This window comes from Balaenoptera musculus, chromosome 10 (assembly GCF_009873245.2).
Source record: "Balaenoptera musculus isolate JJ_BM4_2016_0621 chromosome 10, mBalMus1.pri.v3, whole genome shotgun sequence".
NCBI classification, from domain to species: Eukaryota; Metazoa; Chordata; class Mammalia; order Artiodactyla; family Balaenopteridae; genus Balaenoptera; species Balaenoptera musculus.
In genome coordinates, this window is record NC_045794.1 from 64,451,203 (window position 1) to 64,469,923 (window position 18,721).

The 18,721-nt window shown below is 35.9% G+C and overlaps 1 protein-coding gene across 2 annotated transcripts in view; it reads left to right on the top strand.

Annotated features, from left to right (window-relative positions):
- Positions 1–635: 635 nt before the first annotated feature.
- Positions 636–18,721, top strand: part of SYT1 (synaptotagmin 1) — a 547,515-nt gene continuing 529,429 nt past the window's right edge. Inside the window, exon 1 of one of the 2 annotated variants that reach the window (XM_036866982.1) lies at positions 636–1,027. The gene's annotated coding sequence lies outside the window, so the exon portion shown is untranslated. The remainder of the gene's footprint in view (positions 1,028–18,721) is intronic. The other variant, XM_036866980.1, reaches the window with a different exon arrangement.

Below are 18,721 nucleotides of genomic sequence, written 5' to 3' on the forward strand. Positions count from 1 at the left end.
CCCAGAGGGCCACCTTCCTGTGTCCTCAGTTTGAGGACACTCTTGCGGAATCCTTTCTTTTCCCCGCCCTGCTTTGCTTTCACAACTCCAGCGGGTCAAATGGCCAAAGACAAACTTCTGCCTCTCCTTCCCGGCTCCCACATTTTCGAAAAACCCACAGCCTGCAAACCCACACACATCGGAACTCCAAGGGTGCTGTTGCAGTCCGGGCATGCTCAGTATCAGGGCAGGTTTTGATTGAAAGTAAAAAAAAAAAAGAAAGAAAGAAAGAAAGAAAAAAAAAAGCTTTGTATTATGCAGTCTCCCTCTCATGTGCTTACAGCTTGCTGAACAGGTTGCGGGGCATTCCTGCGACTACCCAAAGGGTTTATCTGGTGCCCTTGATTACGTCTCCTTGGCATCTGTACCCCCTCGTAGTTCCCCCCACTCGCCAACCCTTCTCAACCCCCCCTCCTCAGGTCCCTGTCCGCTGTGGGGATGGAGAGACACTAACAGAACTGGGATGGGCGCTGTTGGCTGAGCGGATCCACCTATTATTAGTGCGCCAGGATTGGCTCCTCGGCGCAGCGTACCCCAGGTGGAACCAATCAGGCAGCCGGGGCTGGGAGCTGATGGGCGGCCGCCTCCTCACTGGAGGGATTCCTGGAGAAGCTGCAGTGTGGGGATGCTCTAGACCGAGTACTGCCCCCAGTGTCTCTCCACCTCCTCCTCCCGCACCGGCGGCAGCAGCGCTTGGCAGCGGCAACTTGAGACTGCGCCCGGGGCAAGCCCCCCCCCACCCACCCCAGGGTGGTGCTCAACTGAGAGGGGGGCTCAGTGCCCGAAGGGGTGTGTGTAGGGTGGGGGCGGCCAGCTGGGACCAGCTGGTGGCCCTGGAAAACCTCCCACACACCCACACCCACACACCCCTTTTGTGTTGCAGGCTGCCCCTCCAAGAGCAGAGGCAGCGAGAGGACGTGTGTGCACCGGTCCGCACGGGGAAGCGGTAGGGACGGAGCCCGGCACCACCTCCTGGTTCTCCCTCCAGGTAAGACAGCGGGACTGGCGGCACAGCCACCTCAGCGGTGCCTATTTGCTTGAATCCGTCCGTAAGATTTTGTTCTCGGTACACTTGGGTTTTGGCGGTGGGAGACTGAGACCTGGGCAGGGAGCCCCGAGTGGCCTATTGTGAGCGATGTAATGAGACCACATGTGCCTCTCCTGGAGAAGCACTTTGCACAGCGCCCGTGATTTAGAGCCTGGAGTTGATGATGTTGGTCATCCCCCATCTTCTTCTTTCCCTCTTTCATTTCCTCTCCTCCGTCCCCCACCCCCAATCTCTATCCTTCACCTCCCCCCACCCCCCAACCCCTTTCAAATCTCTCATCTTCTCCCTCCTCCCATCCAAAGCACGCACAGGGTTTCTTTCTCCTCCTGGAGAGGATTGCCTTTTCTCAGAGGAAAGACGGGGGTAGTGATGAAAGGAGAAAGATTTCTTTCTGCCTAGGGGAAAAAGAACAAGATAGAATACGAGATAGAAAATTAGAGTACCAAAAGCAATTAAACTGAATAAAGGAAGTAGACAAGCCATGCAGCCCGGCTGCCAGAAAGGGGAAGCGTCAAGTTTGACTTGATCTTCTGCTTGCAAGGGGCTGTGTCTCTCACTAGATTCCTTCAAATGGAACAAAAATAAACCACTGATCCAACCCACTTTCAACTGCTTAATTGCTGTTGCTTTTAAGTGCCCACATCTGACTTTTCCTGGTTCCATCTGTCCTGCGGGGCTGACTATTTGGTCTTATCCATCACTGGTAATGTCTGAACTTGGAGAGGTTTCTCGAGTGGAGAAAAAATTTTTAAAACAGATTATTACTTTCCTGAGGTTCTTTGGCACGGCCTTTATGTTGGGGGGCAAACAAACAAACAAAAAAAAGTAAAGTTTCAAAACATTTGTTAGTGACACCAGTATTATTAGGAGGCTTGGATTTCTACTTTGAGAAAGCTAATCTAGTTAGCTTTGTGTACACGGTGATTTTGACTTTCTTGAATATTAACCTTTTGAAATAAAGCAAACATTTAACTTTTGTGTTAAAGCTGCATTTGCATATGAATTGTGATTTCATTCTACCTTTCTGCTGTTTGCATTTTGTTGCCCAGATATCAAATTCATGCCTTGCCTTATTTTCTTTTAATAAGTATATTTAATAGATGTAAACATGATGCTTATACAATTTCAGTACTCTATTTAGAAGGCGCATGGAAGCTCAGTTGGCCAAGAATCCTCTTGTACTGGGACAAAGTTTAGAAAGTAATGGTAGGAAGATAGCATCAAATTAAAAAATCTTGAAGGGGAAAATGTTTTTGCTTTCATGTCTTATTATAATACAGAGAAAGGTATCAAAACAGCTGTGTGCCCTGGCTGCCTGCATGATAGGTCAAGTGAAAGGGACTTGTTGGACAGAGCCTTGACAGCAGCCTCAGAAATTTCTAATTCCATCATCAATGGTATAAGCTTTCCTTTCCTATTATTCAGCTAAGTGATGACCATCAGATGGGAGGAGATAGAGAGAAGTGCTTAGCTGAACGTAATGGGAAAGCATCCCAAGTGGATCCTACATGAGTGCAGAGAAATCAGCAGATGTTAGTGTCCAGATATATCTTCTCCTTTGATTTATCAGGGGAAATGCCAAGTCTTACATTTTTTTTTTTTTTCTACGTGTCCACTTCGGATAAGAAAAGGGAGCCTTCTTTCTCAACTCTGCCTGATCTTCCACACTAATCTATGTACCCCAGAAAGTATTTTTTTCACCACATATCTTCAGTGGACAAGTTTATACACTAACCTAAAGAAGAGCTGCTTTCATTTACCATCAACGTAATATACGTTATTTTCTAAACCATTTTCCATTTGAGACACTTATCTTTCCTATCTAAGTAGAATTACCTCGAGTCACAAAAACAAGATCTTCTTTCTAGGGCTTTGACATTTAAATGCCTTTTTTTTTTTTTTTTTCTTTTTAATGTAGTATCTCTGTTGAAAGCTAAAACTAATTTTTAGAGGTGCCACCTTTTGGTTATAAGGACAAAAGGACAATCGTTTAATTGCCTTCTTGTGTACAACTGAATTAACAAGTTTAGACATGAAAAGATACAGAAAAAGGAAACCAACTGCTTTTCACTGCAAGAGAAAGATTTTACTTGCTTATTTCTCCACTGTCTTAGGAAGGGTAAAAGTTTGGTCTTGGTTTGTGACGTTTATGTTCAGGACTCTTAACAAATGCTAATTATAGCAATGGCATGTAAAAGACATGCATATAAGTATTGAGTTTTTCACATACAAAAAAATTAAGCCTTTGTATACCGGAAGTCAGAACTAATTCCAATATATATTGAGTGGATTAAAGTGAGACTTTAAATGATACATTATGGGAAATTATTACCCTGTCATTCCACAAAATGTTCTAGTGTAACAGTTTCATACAACCTTCATCTTTTCTCCTTTTAAAAGAATATCTTAGTAAATCTTATTAATGTCTTAGAGCAAATATGGTAATTAGACTTTAATGTATTTTTATCAGAACTAAAGGTTGCTACCCTACAGAGGAAATCCTAAAATGCTAATTTCATAAAATACCACATGATAGAGAGTTGTTACAGAGTAGTTTTGAACTTTATTTCATAATGGAGAATATTAGTTATTCCGTCTGGTCAAATTGTCAGAGAGTTCTAATTCAGAAATATGAAAATGGTTAGCATGGTATGTACAAGATTTGCACATTAGACTTGGTGCTAACTGAAAATAAAACTAGAATATAGTAGCTTCTCTTAATTGTACTTGCAAAATGAACTGGATGATTAATAAATAAAATACAGAATGTGTTAGATCTAAAAGCTAATTCGAACTTCCTGTTTGCCTAATGACACCATAGACATAATATCAATTCATTCTTTTGAGTTCAGTATACTAAATCAATTTATAGTGAATTCCCAAAACAGATTTTTACAGTCATCTAATCTTAAAAAACTCACACTTAACACAGACAATTATGTGAGCCTGAAATACTTATACCTCTTAGGATTTCCAGTTTGTGTAATAGCTAGGAAGAGATACCATTAACTCCAAATTGGAACATAATAATTCTTTTCCTAATGGTAGTGATTAAATGATTTGGGGAAGGGAAAGTAAAAGTAAACAGTTTGATTACATAATGGAGCAAATTTGGTCTACTATTACAGAAAACCAAGACCAAAGTTAGACTTTCTGGCATTAGAATAATGTAGGTGTGGGTTTTACAAGTGTTTTGCTAAAAACTAATGCTTTCTAAAATGAAATACCTGAAACACTTGTGATTTAAAATAATTTTTAATGATTTGCTTGTCATAAATACATCCGTATCAAAAGTTTAATATGTGATATGCTTTCTAACTGAATTTGTTTGCCATCGAAATTGATCAAAGCTATTTAAATAGGGATAAAGTATATGGCAGTTTAAAAAATAATTTCAACTAGCATTTAAGGATATATATATATATACGTATGTGCGTGTATATATGTATGTGTACGTGTGTACATATATATACATATTTAATTATGTAACGTTTTCTAAAAGGATTTGAGACTAATGGACAGCAGCATATAATCTGCTGAAACTAGGGAGTACTCCTGTAAAAAGTACCATTTAAAGAAAGATGACAATGTCTTGGGGATGCTTTTAATATTTCTTTGGTTGAAAAGACCGGGAGTACTCAGAGGCAAAATTAATGGGGGTCTAGATATTTTCCTTTATACAGCCCTTCTGTGGCTTAGGGAAAAAGTGATTTTTATATGAATCATGTATTAAAAAAACAAAAAACAAAAAAACCTCTCAGTGCAAGATGCACTTTTATATATAGGGAACAAACTGAAATCACATTTTCACATGATTTGGACATAACAGGACATTAAAGTTTCTATCTTTCTAAGATTTCTTCAGTGTTTCTTTCAACATTTGCATAAAGGTAAACTTGTTCTTAATCTTTTACATAATCGACATGATTATCATTGCTTTTTCAGGTAAGGGGGTTTAGATTGGTATCTTAAATAATTCCTTTAGGAGTGATCAACATTTTTCCTAATAGTTTTATAGATTTGATTCAAATCTCTCCATTCAGTGTGACCATTTTTGTAAAGCAGGAATTTAATCTTTCCAATCCGAAGAAAACAGTGTTTTTCCTTTAGCTTCTCTGTCATTTTAGGAGAGTTCTTGAAGAGCCACTTTTATATTGACTATAAGATGAACTGTAATAGCAGGGCATATGAACATCGTTCTACTCATATGTGTTAGTATAAAAGAAATGTATTGTAAATAATATTGCAAGTATAGTCATGCTATCTATTGGAAATAAGAGAGCACCCAGTCCTTTCTTGCTATATATGAATAAAACTTCAACCTTTGCTATATTGTTTAAAAAAGAAAAGCTCTTATTTTAAAGTGTACAACGCGAAATTATTGCTATGTTATAGAAGGAGTAAGCACCAGGGATGTTATTTCCGCAGTTTTAAAAATAATTATAGAGGTCCTATTGCAAAGAAATTTTAAAATATCCACTTTCTAAATCTAAAAACAATATTTAAAAGAGTTCTGAAACAAACTGAAACCTAGCTTAGCATAACAATAGCACATTTATGACTGTGTTAGAAAGAAGTATTCGGCTATGTCTTTGAAAAATGCAAAGCAGATTAGAAAATGTTTCTGTACTCTCTATAATTGTTGTATTTAGTTAAACCACAACTTCTAGTTGTTTAGAACTAATTCTGATTCTCTTTGGGTTTGTTTTGTCTCTACAAATACACTCAATGCTTGGAAGGGATGTGGCACACTGGTTTCCGTAACTTACCAGTAATGTAAATGAGAGGCGGTCAGAGGTCATCATTTTTGGTTATTGCTATCGTGGAGATAAAAAGAAAAGATACCGATTGTTCCTATACTGGTCTCACATGTAGTATGTTGAACATATTAGTTATACACATAGGGAGTCATTTTGTTGAAGAGGAGCTCTGGAAAATTGGAAAGCTTATGAAGATAATAAACGCCTTCTATATTTTAGCTGTCTGTACAAAATGGGAGCTGGAAATTTTCCATGTAGAATGAGAATGGCCTTTCTCAGCTAGTATGAGAATCTGGTGAAATAATGTGGTTTCTGAAATAATTTGGTTAAAATACCATTTCCTAGCAGCCCTGTCAGACAACATTTCATTGGAAATACCGGATTACAACCCCCCTGCAGCAGCCCCCAAAACTGCGCCTAAGACAGTTAGCTAAGTGCCTCAGTCAAGAAGGAATTTTGGTCAAAATAGCCATTTAATCAAATCCAGCTATGGATGGTACTGAAACTTGGTCTTGCCTCATCCCATTAAACCTGTTGTTTCTCTATTTGCTCAATGTAGTTTTGCTTATAATTCTAAAGTGCTTAGACTTCATATAATGCAGTATTATTTTTGTCAAAGGGTATTATACAAGTAAAAAGAGTTAAGTGTTGTTTCCTGCAATAGATGAATGTTTTCCTTTTCTTTCTAAATCATTCACCTAGCTAATCAAGGATAAAATGCACACAGGCACTTAAACACAAATAGAATCGGAGAGTTACTTAAATATGAAAACTTCTGATACTGCAGTTGCTTAAATGAGACATACTATCTCTTGTCCTCCTCCCACACCCTCCCAGACTACAGCCAACTTTTCTGTCGCAAGCAAATAAAGGGGAGAGCAGGCAAACCCACCTCACACCTCTGGGCACAATTCCTTGGGCGTGGCCTCCAGGGGACAGCCTCCTGTTTTTACCTGAGGCCCATCTCCCTCCCGGGCCAGTCTCCTTGCATATCAGCCCAGGCCCCGCTCTAGCTGAAAGCAGATCATTGAATTCAGGAATTGCTACTTTGAGATTTATTGGCATATTTTCGTCAACATGAAGGCAAAAGCACACGGAAATACTAAGACAGGACGTACTCAGCTGTACCAAACTTTGCGTTAACACTTCTCAAATGTGATGTTGAATCTTCTATAAGATTTAGATAATTGATAAAATAGTTTTTCTTTCATGGAATTTCTTTTGATTACTCACAAGTGATCCAGGCAAAAGGTGAGATTGTTAAACGGTGAATCCGTATAACTTTTTTACTTGTTAGCACCAGTGGACAAAGCTGAGATAATTATTTAAAATAATTTCAAATCCTTCGATTGCCTTTAATACATCCAAAACCCACCTGTGTCTTGTTATGGAGGCCCTTAAACATTTACATACCTCATCCTGCTTATCACAGATAATTGAGAACTGGTTTGTACATCTATAGAATCTCTGGATATTATTGTGAAACGTCACATAGGGTTGCTTTTAGGATGGGTTATTACTAATCTTTTTTCAGGCATTTTATGTGAATGTAACTAAGTGTAAACAACAATATAGCATCACAGCAGCAGACTACACTCACTAAAATGTCAATTTGGAATTGTTTGCTGTTTCCTTGAGAAGGAGAAAGAGTCGATTAAGTATGTTTTTTCCTGATGATGTTCTGCCTCCCAGCATTCTATGTATTATAAACACGAATAGGTGTTTGTTCTCCACCTATGAAATATGGAAGCTGCTTATTTTTGTGGGGGAAGTCATTAACAAATGTTTTTTTAGACAAATGACTTAATGGCTTTTGAAACAAGGACAAATGATATAACACAGGTTACTAAGGCCTAGCTAAACTCCTCTAGCAAGCACGCTCTGAGTTAGCAAGATTATTGAGAAAAGTTGACACAGTTTCTCAGGAGAAAGGCAAGGTAGCAAAGCTCTGAATCTCTGTCTGACTTGGAGTGTCTGCCAGATCCTTGTTTACAAGGCTGGCTTTCTGCCTAATCCCTAACATTTTTGTCAGATTTGAGGAATGAATAAAGTGAACCATTGGGCCTTAGAGCATATTTCTAGAGCACTAGCATCTTTTTATAAATAGAATAACATCACTATCCTATTTTAGCCAATGTCCAGAATCCAAGGCCACAAAAATTTTATATTTAAATATCTATAAACCAGACCATTATATGCCTAAAAATGCTTGAGTTTTATCTGTCTGTGGTACAGGAAATTCTTATGTTGAAAGCTTAGTTAACAACATGACAGTACAAGTAATTTACCTATTTTTCGTGTTTTTATTAAATTATAATATTAAATTTAAAATGCCAAACAATCACCTTGAGATATAGTTGAGTTTAACGATTCAAGAAAGTGACATTTCAACAAAAAGCCAACATATTCCTAAATTCTCCAACACCACCCTGCTTTTAAATTGTGGGAGGAAAAAAGTACTTCATGTGCAAGTTTCCAGTTTTGTTTTGTTTTTTTCCTGTGGAATCATAGATACTTTCGGAACCATTCCTAGATACCACAAAATGAATATTAATGATAGGACAGAGCCGACTCCTTCAGGACAGTGGAGTAGACAAGTTGTTATGCCTTTGAGAATCTGTTTCATCATTTAGATATTGAACACATAGCAACAGTTTGATTTCTCTGACTTCTGGACTTTTAGACCCGTATGTGTTGGAGCGTGTTACTACTCACTGCCAGAGTAGAAGAGATTTGTTCAGCTCTCCAGCTAAGAGCGTGATATAGCAATTCTCTTGCATTCTCTTCCTTCCCCACCATTTTGTTCCTTTCTCATCTTTTTTTCCTGCCCTCTTCTTCCTTCCTTCCTTCCTTTTTTTCTTTCTTATTCATCTCCTAACAAATCATCTTCCCCTAGAATCACTGGGAGCTTGGTACTCTAGGCCCCATACTAATCTCCACCTGCTGAATTTATTTTTTGTCAATAACCAAGAAATTTCACTCTTAGTTTGTATGCATTTCAGGTTAGTTTCACAGGTTTGTATAGATAAATAAGGGAGCATCCTCTTAATTTGTTTAAGTAGTTGGCACACTTAAATGGAATGTGCCATGATTTGAATGTTTTTAAGGCCTTACATGTAAAGACAGCCCACTGGTAATTTTTAGAACAAAATTGATTGAAGAGAGATAAAACAATAATGTTTAAAATTCCAAACGGCATGTACTTTTAGGCACCTTTTTTTCTCTGTTTTGTTCTTCCAGTGGTAACTTTTACATCATAGTTTTCACAACACTTGTATCTCACTGTATTTAAAAAATATTATGTTGCCTTATTTGATTTTGATAATGGAGAGATTCTCCATTTTACAGATGCAATAAAGGAGACTCAGAAGTTAAGTTACCTGCCTGTAATTACACACTTAGGAAGCCTTTTATAATTTTCACCTGCTGAATCATACTGCCTCAGCAGTTAATCAAGAAAAAAATCAAGTATATTTTTAAACTTCCTCGCTATATAAGAACTAGTTTGCTATTTCTTATCAAAAATAAAAACAAAAATCTAACGTCTTCACTGAATATTGGATATACAGTTGTTATTCTTCCCATTGAAAAGAGAAAGACAATTTAATATACTGTCATTACTTCTGTGACTCTAACTTTGGAATAAATTGTATTTCAAAATTATTCAAGGAACAATTCTCTAATCCATAAGACAATTCACCAATCCTGAGTCACTAGGCTCAGTTGGCCTTTAGTCATTGCTGTATCACTGTGGTATTAGATGTTACCTCATTTGTTTCCTTATTTGTAAACTACGGAGTCATAAGCCATCTCCTAGAGTACACAGAAATGTGATGAGAAAATGAATGTTGTAGCTTTACTAGAAGCTTTCCAACCTCATCTCTCATTATTTTTCTCATTGGTACTTACACATACAACTTCTCACTGTTTCCAGAACCTGACATTAATGGAAGTTGTTGTATCTACTGGTGCTTTTTCTCTCCTATTTCAAGATAGAAAAGGCTAAGCAGGGAACATACTCAAGCCCCAATTATTATCCAGCCCTAATGTGAAATCCATCAGTTGGCAATTCTTTATGCTAAGAATCAAACACATTTAGAAATGATTGCCAATAGGTATACACATGGCAATGTGGGTTATCATAATTGACTTTCTAGCTGATCTGATAGAAGGAAACAAGTTTTAATTGGGAAAGGCTTATAGAAAGAATGCAAGATTAACTGGAACAGAAGACAGGTATTTATGGGGATTTATGGACAAACACAAGTTAATCATATTCTTGTGTTCTTACTATGATTCCATTTAATATTCTCAAGAATTTTTATGAGACTGGTACTAATTTATCTATAATTTTTAGATGAGAAAAATGCGGAAAAGTAACTTGCCAAGGTCATACAACTGTTATGTAGAGGGAATTGGATTCAAACCCAAGCAGTCTATTTCTAGAGCCAATACTCAACCATAAGAAATCATAATCATTAAACTCCTCAGTGGTAGAAGATGCAGAACAGTTGGAAGCAAACAGATAGAAGTGATCAAAAGAAATTGAAGAGTCATAAGCAAACTGTACTTCATAGTTTGAGTCAATATGACCATCATGGCAATGTGCTAAAAGATTGAAACTTGAGTCTCATAGCTCTGGGTGTAAAGACCTACTCTGGCATGGTGAGCTTCAGTAATATATTTCACTACTAAAAGCTTCATTTCACCAGGAATGGAAATGTAATAATGTTTGCAAATTGTCTGGTACTCTGTTAATAAATGGCAGATCTGACCACTCTTGCCCCCTTTTTTTATTAGTCAGGAACTCTTTCACTTTCAAAAATGCCACCTAACTCAACATGGTTTAGAGAGAAAAGGGATTTTAGAGCTCATGTTACCATAAAATCCAGGAATATTCTGGATTTCATCATAGCTGGAAATAGGAAATCAAGCTATATGATCAAGACCAGGCCTATCGCCCCCCACCCTCCCACCCATCCCTACCTCCTCCTAGAAAAGAAAATTCTACTTTTCCCTGCCATTGCTTTATTTAGAATCAGGCTCTTTCTTTACAGTGGTAAGAATGTTCCCAGGAAACAGGCTTACATAAGAAATCTCCATGTGAAGAGAGCATCGTTTTTTCCAAAAATTTCTAGGATAATCTTGACTGGAACAACTGAGTCACTTGCCCCAAACTCATCACTATGGTGAAGGCTGTGAAATACCATATTTTTCTAAGCTGAGCCTTGTGTCATCCCTGGATTTGAAAGTTGTACAAAGCATCACTCAACTACATAGAAAGAGTGCTGCTGTTAAAAGAAAGGAAATGATTAGATTTAGAGCAGGCAAAACAACAAATGCCTAGCTCATAAGGTATGGGCGCTGACCGGTCGAGAGGATGCCTGCTGGCATTAATGCTGGAACAGGCTCCTGGAGGGCCCTTATTTTTCCTGGCACTAACCCCTCAGTTGATGGGGTAGGATCCAGGGAATTCTAGGGGAAGGTCCATAGTAGTTGAGGATGTAGAAAGGAGTGGCCCTGAGAAGGCTTGAAGCAATGCCATTTACAGACAGGTGTGGATGTAGTCAATAATTAAACAACTGGTATGACTATAGCAGTGTGAAAAGGCTGCCTATCAGGGGCTAAGGGCTGAGTTGAGTGTCATTTAACTCTAGTTGGGTCCTTGCCTTATTGCCTTGGCCTCTTCTTTTTTAATGCAGTGGGAAAATACTTATAGGATTTGAGGATTCTTAGATTCAGAGCTCAGTAGGTCTGAGAACTGCCAACTAAAGATATGTACAAGGCCACCTGTGTATATGTCAATACCTCAAATTTTTGTTGGTTTTGAGTAAGGCTGGTTATTTTCAGGAGTTTATAGAGTTTTATTTTATGATTACCTTAACTACCTATGTATTGCTACAGATACAATAAAATAAATTTGCACAAAAACACTATACATTTTTCCTTGCTATACCCCAAACTGAAAGAGAATTATTTAGGAATAATGCACTTCCTCCGTAAGCACCAGGGTGTGCCTGTTATATGCCAGGCGCTATTTTAGTGCTGGGAATATAGAAGCAAATGTAGTAGATAAGTTCCATGCTTTTAGGGAGCTGGCATTCTAGGGAAGGAGACAAAATAGTTAAAGACAACAACAAAAGATAACTAAGGTAGTTTTAAAATAGTGAGAAATGCTACTACATAATAAAACAACCTAATAAAACAGTAAAATCAAGGACTCTGGTCAACCAAAACTATGTAAGTTGAGGCAAGAAAGGAGAAGGATCCGGCTATGTTAACATCAGGGGAAGAGCACAGTAGACAGCAGAAACCTAAGCGCAGAATTTTGGCAGTGAGGGTGAGTTTGTTCTACTTACAGAAGAGAAAAAAGCAAATGTAGCTGAAGTTGTAAAGATGCTGGCTTCATGAGTGTAACCCTGCTTTAATATTTTAACTAAAAGCAAACTACAAACATTATTAAGGAAATTTTCCAAACAAGATGATCACATCACCTCAACATTATTTAAATATATGTAGTATCTTATTTCTGTGTAATACATTTCCAGTCTATGTAATCATGCTTACACATTTTATGATTACAGTCATGGAATGCATACTATTTCCACCCTGACTTTCAAAATGCACTCTCAGGTGACTTACAGGCATATATTTTTATCTTCCATTTTCTCTAGAAAGGTAACTTCTTTTCTTTTATGACATAGATTCCTTAGACACTTTCCTTATATCTTTTGTTAAATCTTAATAACCATTCTCCTTTTGCCCTCACTTCTAAGGGAATTGAACACACAGCCTACCCTCAATTTTATTGTTTCTCTAAATTTAAGTGAACACCTTGGTTTTTTATCACAATAATGGTTTTTTCCTCAATTTAATTTCCTTTTGAGTATATGTTTGATTATATCCAACAAAATTCAAATTTAGATTTTGAAACAAAAGTAAATAAACACTGAAAGCATAATGAAACAAATCATTTTGTGTCGATTATCATTTAGACAACACGGGTCTCAGAGCATTAACCGGAAATTATTTTTCCTCTATCTGGTTTCATATCCTGGTTTCAAGAACTCAGTAACCCAAGTCTACCTAGGTCACTCTGTGATAGTAAACTAGGTGCTTACAGAGGCATATTAACATTGCGAGTGGTACTGCAGTACCACTCCCTATGCTGCAGCAGTAATGAAGTAATAATTACAGTGTCAATCTTAAATGGCCCTCTTTTTTTCCCTAGGACTCCTATAGACATTATATGCTGATAATAACATATTTTGTAAAGGGAGTATTCTTTGCTGAATTCACACAAAATCACCTATATGTGAATATAGCAAGAGTGTTATAAAGGACCATTCTTGTCAGTAAGTGATAAATTCTGTTTTCCTTATCTGTGGAAACCAGGCTCTTTTGTATCCTAAATATCTTATGTTTTTCTATATCTGTATATATATATATACTTGCATATATAGTATATTTGGATTTTTTAATGTATGTGATCACTAAGTGCAAGTTTTTCAGGATTTTGCAATGATGTTTGTATATTTTTTATCATCTTTTGACTCTGCAGTGCCTGACAAACAGTAGGAAGAGAGCATTCCATAGAATGTTTATTGAATGAGTGAATGAATCCACTAAATCTATATTTTCTAATGTTTTTGAATGACATCCAAACACAGTATGCTTTCAAACACACACACACTATATGAACAAAAGTTCTATGAAGTATTTCTTACTGGTGTTGTATTCTGATACCTCCTTTTCAATTCTCTTTTTTACCTAATTCATTAAAAAAAATACTGGTCATGACCAACAAAGTTAATGTAACAGCATACCAATGGATAACAATCTGTAGTTTTAAAAACAGTTTCCTAAAAAAGTGTTATCAATTTCAAAAAAGTATAGTATATTTAAGATCCCATTAAGCATACATAAGTATAATATAATGGATATACAGGAACTTGCAGTGGCTTATTTGGAACATAAAGTATCATCATACTGTAAATGAATGAAAGTTAATAGAATTCCCAGACCAAAATGCTCTTGCTGTATTCACATATAGGTGATGCTCTTGCTGTATTCACATACGGTGACTTTTGTGTGAAATTACACTGTATTTTTTTAAAACCCAACAATGAATCTGGCACCAATTGCTGTTACTGGTCATCTCAACCAAGCAGATTTATGTTGGTCTGCTACCTTCTGAGGGATTCAGTTAATAGCCATTAGTTAAAATAAACTTTTTTATAGACTAGAGGAAAATACAGAGATATGATAGGAGATTCTTTCTGTTTCTTTAAAGTAGTGAATACAGAACTAGTCTATGGAACCAACAGACGATGAAGACTGAGCATAAATATTTAGAGTTTTGTGTTCAAATATAAAAACAAGCAAATAATATAAAAACCCTCAATCTGTCACTAAGTTTATGATATGGTGATTTTACAATATGATCTCTCTGATACCTTTCTGTGCTAACAGGAGAGGATCTGTAATTGATCATGATATTTCTCTGCAAGGTAATAGACATTCAAGTGGCTCAGCACAGTAATGCTTCTTTGGCTTTCCTACATCCATGTGAGTTTTCTCATGATAGGGATAAGTTGGAGATTATGCCCTCAATCTTTCAGTCATTCATCAAGCTGCTCAAAAATATTTAAGAGTACAAACTCTCAGGCACTGTCAACCACTTATAGCAGAGTGTAGTTCAGTTAAGAGAGACATCATAAGCAAGTAGTGATAATATATTCAGATGTGAGCTGTGAAATAATCGGATAGGGTAGGAAATGCTATGGTACAAACATAGGAAAACCTCAGTGCGCCTAAACATCTAAGCCTTATTCTTGCTTATACTATGTAACCATTGTGGCAATGTATGGTGTATTTGGGGGAAGGTGGCAGAAGACCCTCTGCTTTGAAGTCATTCAGGGACCCAGAATGTTGAGAGCGTCAATGACTTATAACACTGTCATCTCAACATAATGACATTAATGCTACAAGGACATTAAGGATTCATTGCAGTTGGGAGGAAAGCACGGACAGTTTCTCACGTCCAGTGAGAAAATTAACTGCTTTGACCATATAAGAGGCATATACAATTTCTGGTCAGAGACCATTGCCAGATCCAGTCAAACGTGGCCTGTAACTACAAGGGCATAGGAAGTATAACACCCTCCACCCCAACTGGGCCTTGAAAGGAGAGGATATTGCCAAGTCTTGAAGCCTCTTTTATTAGCTGCAACGAAAGTGAACCGCTTTTTGAAAGCACAAGAGAGTGAATGATCAGTTAGTCAAGACAGCTACGGCTTCACAGAGGAGGTGATGCACGGGCTGCACTCTGAGGGACCTTTCTATTATCATGAAAGTTGCTTAGTTCATTCTTTAATGAAATCTTCTCTTTCTCTCTCTCTCTTTTTTTTTAACCTGAATCTCAAACATGGGATATGTATTTTATTAAGAATGCCAGAACTCCTGGTAAATTTGGTGGGTGAACTAAATCATTTCTGTCTTACTAGGAGTGCTGATATATAATACAACTGTCAATTTAACAAATCTATTTGGATGTCTCAAAGACACCTCATATTTACCATGGAAAAACTGAACTTTCAGTGTCTTTGATCCTAATGAATGATTCCATCATCCATCTAGTTGTGTTATCTAGAAACCTGGGAGTCATCTTTGTTTTCATGTCTCTCATTCTTAACCCCAAGTCTAAAATATATGATATCTTTATTATTTTTAGTTTATCAATATCTTTTAAATCTCATTATTTTTCTTTATCTCCATTGCCACACCATAATCAAACCAACCTTGCCTTCTCAATTCTACTATTCTTACTTTGACTTTCAAGTGCATGCGTTTTCTGGCTCCTCCTACTCACCAGCCTAATTTCTCGTATTGTTTCTCTCATTCTCATGCTCAGGCCACATTGGCCTCCTGTCGAGTTTTAATATTCCAAACTCCTTCCTGCTTCAGGGCCCTAGTACATGCTGCTCCCTATGCTTGGGTTACTGTGGACTGGATTTACTATTGGCAGACACTAACGATGTAAACTCAGCAATAAAGTATGGCCAGCTTTTTAAAAATAAATTTTTATTCTTTATATACAGAGTAAATGTTCAGTTTTTCCATATTATGAGTATGAATATGTCACTTTTCAAAATTACTGCAGAATTGTCAAGAATTGGCAATCACCGTGTGGTAGAAAGGGATTTGAACAGTAATTGAAACTTTTTTATGGTTTGGGAAACCCTGAGTATAAGTTTGAAGATGTTGAATAGTTAGCTGCTTTTAAAGAAGAAAATGTATTTATAAATTCAAATCTTACAGGTGAGGATACTGATGAAACGAAATTTAATTGAAGGAAATCTTCAGTGGGATATAGAACAGTGCTTTAAATATATATTGCTAAAATTTTAACCTTAGGATTTTTTCCAATTACTTTGAGAACATGTTTCTTCCAAATCATGCCATCATAGAGTTTTTTTCTTGTTTGTTTCTTTTCTTTGTAATGGGAACACACTGATCTTACATCCTCTGGGTGGGAAAACACACTTTCAGAAAATACTTGAAAAAATGCAGTGAAAAATAAATCTAGCTAAAGATAAAATAGTGAGGCTATAAGAGAAATACAGGCTGATGTGATGTTTTAAAATCTCTGATTACTGAGATTACTCTGATTACTGAGACTGAAAAATCTCTGAGATTGACTGTGTTAAGAAATCTCTTATATTTATGTGTATATTTCTGTACTTTAGTTCAAACAGTAATTCATTGTTATAAAATTATAGCAATGAAGATTAATGTTTATCATATTGTTTCCAATTATATCTTCAATGTCAACTGACCTAGCAGTGCTTAGCACTTTACTAAGTAGGAACTTAAATATCTTTGGTGGACATTGCTGGATGAATCATTCTTGTTGATGTTTTTTTCATTTGTTTCTCACGCATTTCTATTTTTCTTCAAACTTAATGTTTGGCCTTGGTAATGAATCTTCATGAACTGGAATTAGTTATAGTTGACTCTTATTTCATTCAAGGTGAAATATGACTTACTTTCTTTAATCAGCCTTTACTTCTCTAGAATAAATCATCCCAGTAGCTCACTACTAAGTTCCAAATGAATGTGTGCTAATTTAAATGTGTAGATAATTAAGAGTAAAAACATATAATAATTTATTCCAATTCCACTTTAATGGGGCCACTATTTTGGATTATTTGGGTCAATGCTAACTATCTTTGAGATAGATAATCAGTCTTTTGCTTTACTTTTTCCCTTTCATCTCTTCTCCACTTTTTCTTCCTTCTCTGTTTTTAACCATTTCCTCAATTTTATCATAAATATCTATTGCATTCAAAGCACAGAAGAATTCTATTACTAAGCCAAAAACAAATATTCTTTCTGTATGGATTTTAAATATATGTTTAATATTCTACATTGGAAACTGGTATTTTTTAGAAAATTATGGTTTATTACTAGTAAAGAGCAATGTTTTTAAAGAAATATTTTAACTCGATTTTTTTTTTTAATTGAAGTATGGTTGATTTACAATGTTGTGTTAGTTTCTGGTATATAACAACAAAGTGATTTAGTTATACATATATATACTTATTTCTTTTTCATATTATTTTCCATTATGGTTTATTACAGGATGTTGAATATAGTTCCCTGTGCTATACAGTAGGACCTTGTTGTTTATCTATTTTATATATAGTATTAACTTGATTTTTAAATGAGAAAGTATTCCCTAAAAATATTTATAATATTAAAATAATCCAAAAATATGTAAATTGAAAAGTAAGTCTTCTCTCAAACCACTTGTTGTCTTCCCAAAGGCAACCATTGTTAATAACCTCTTATATCCCCTAGCAGAAATATTATGTCTGTATGCAAACATACATCACATTTAAAATTAATGTTCCATTATATACACAATGCTCTGTACATTTTAAGTTATTATATAATTTTATTTACATTGGATAATATTTTATTTCATACAAACTACAATTATTTCATAATGTACATAATATATTTTACATGTTAGTAAGAGTTATAGCTAACACTTTTGGTTAATGTAACATGAAGTAATTCTATAAAATATGTTAATTGCAAGTGATTCAGTTTAACTTTAAGCTAAATCAGTTTTATAATTTTAAGTATTTTCTGGTATAATTTGTGATGATTGTGACAATTCACATTAGATATATTAAATGATTTTATAGATTTGATCATATTTAAGGATTTTTATAAAGTTTTACTTTTCTCATATTGCAAAGTATCTGTCAACAGATATTATAATATCTTGTTTACAATGAATAATTATCATTAGAGAGCATAATCTTCTATAGTATTTTTAATGTTCAGACACTATCATAAAGAACATTTTATAATCACGTTTATTATGTCTTTGTTTGGGGGCTGCAATATGTTAATCTTAAGGATTTTAAAATATTTCAAAATGTAAAACATTAAGAATGATCTTGCCTGTTTTGGGTGCATGACAAGTATTTTACAACAGAAAGGATATGGAAAATGTTTGAAGGAATATGAAGTTTTTAGGGGTCTTTACAGAATATGTTTGATTTAATAATAATAACTTACATGTAGCGAGCTTTAATTAGATGCCAGTTGCTATTCTAAGTATTTACTCATTTAATACTACTTCAAAGTCTTTGTGAGGTGTGTACCATTATTATGACCACTTTGGAAATGAAAAAGGGTCAGAGAAATGATGCTATCTGCTTACAGTCACATAACTGTTAGGTGTTATAGCTGGGACTCAGTTCCGTGGGGGTGAGGGGAGGGTGGCTTTAAAGCCAATAGAATCTAGATTATTTATTCTTTCATTAATTCAAAAACCTCTTAGCATTAGTTCAGAATT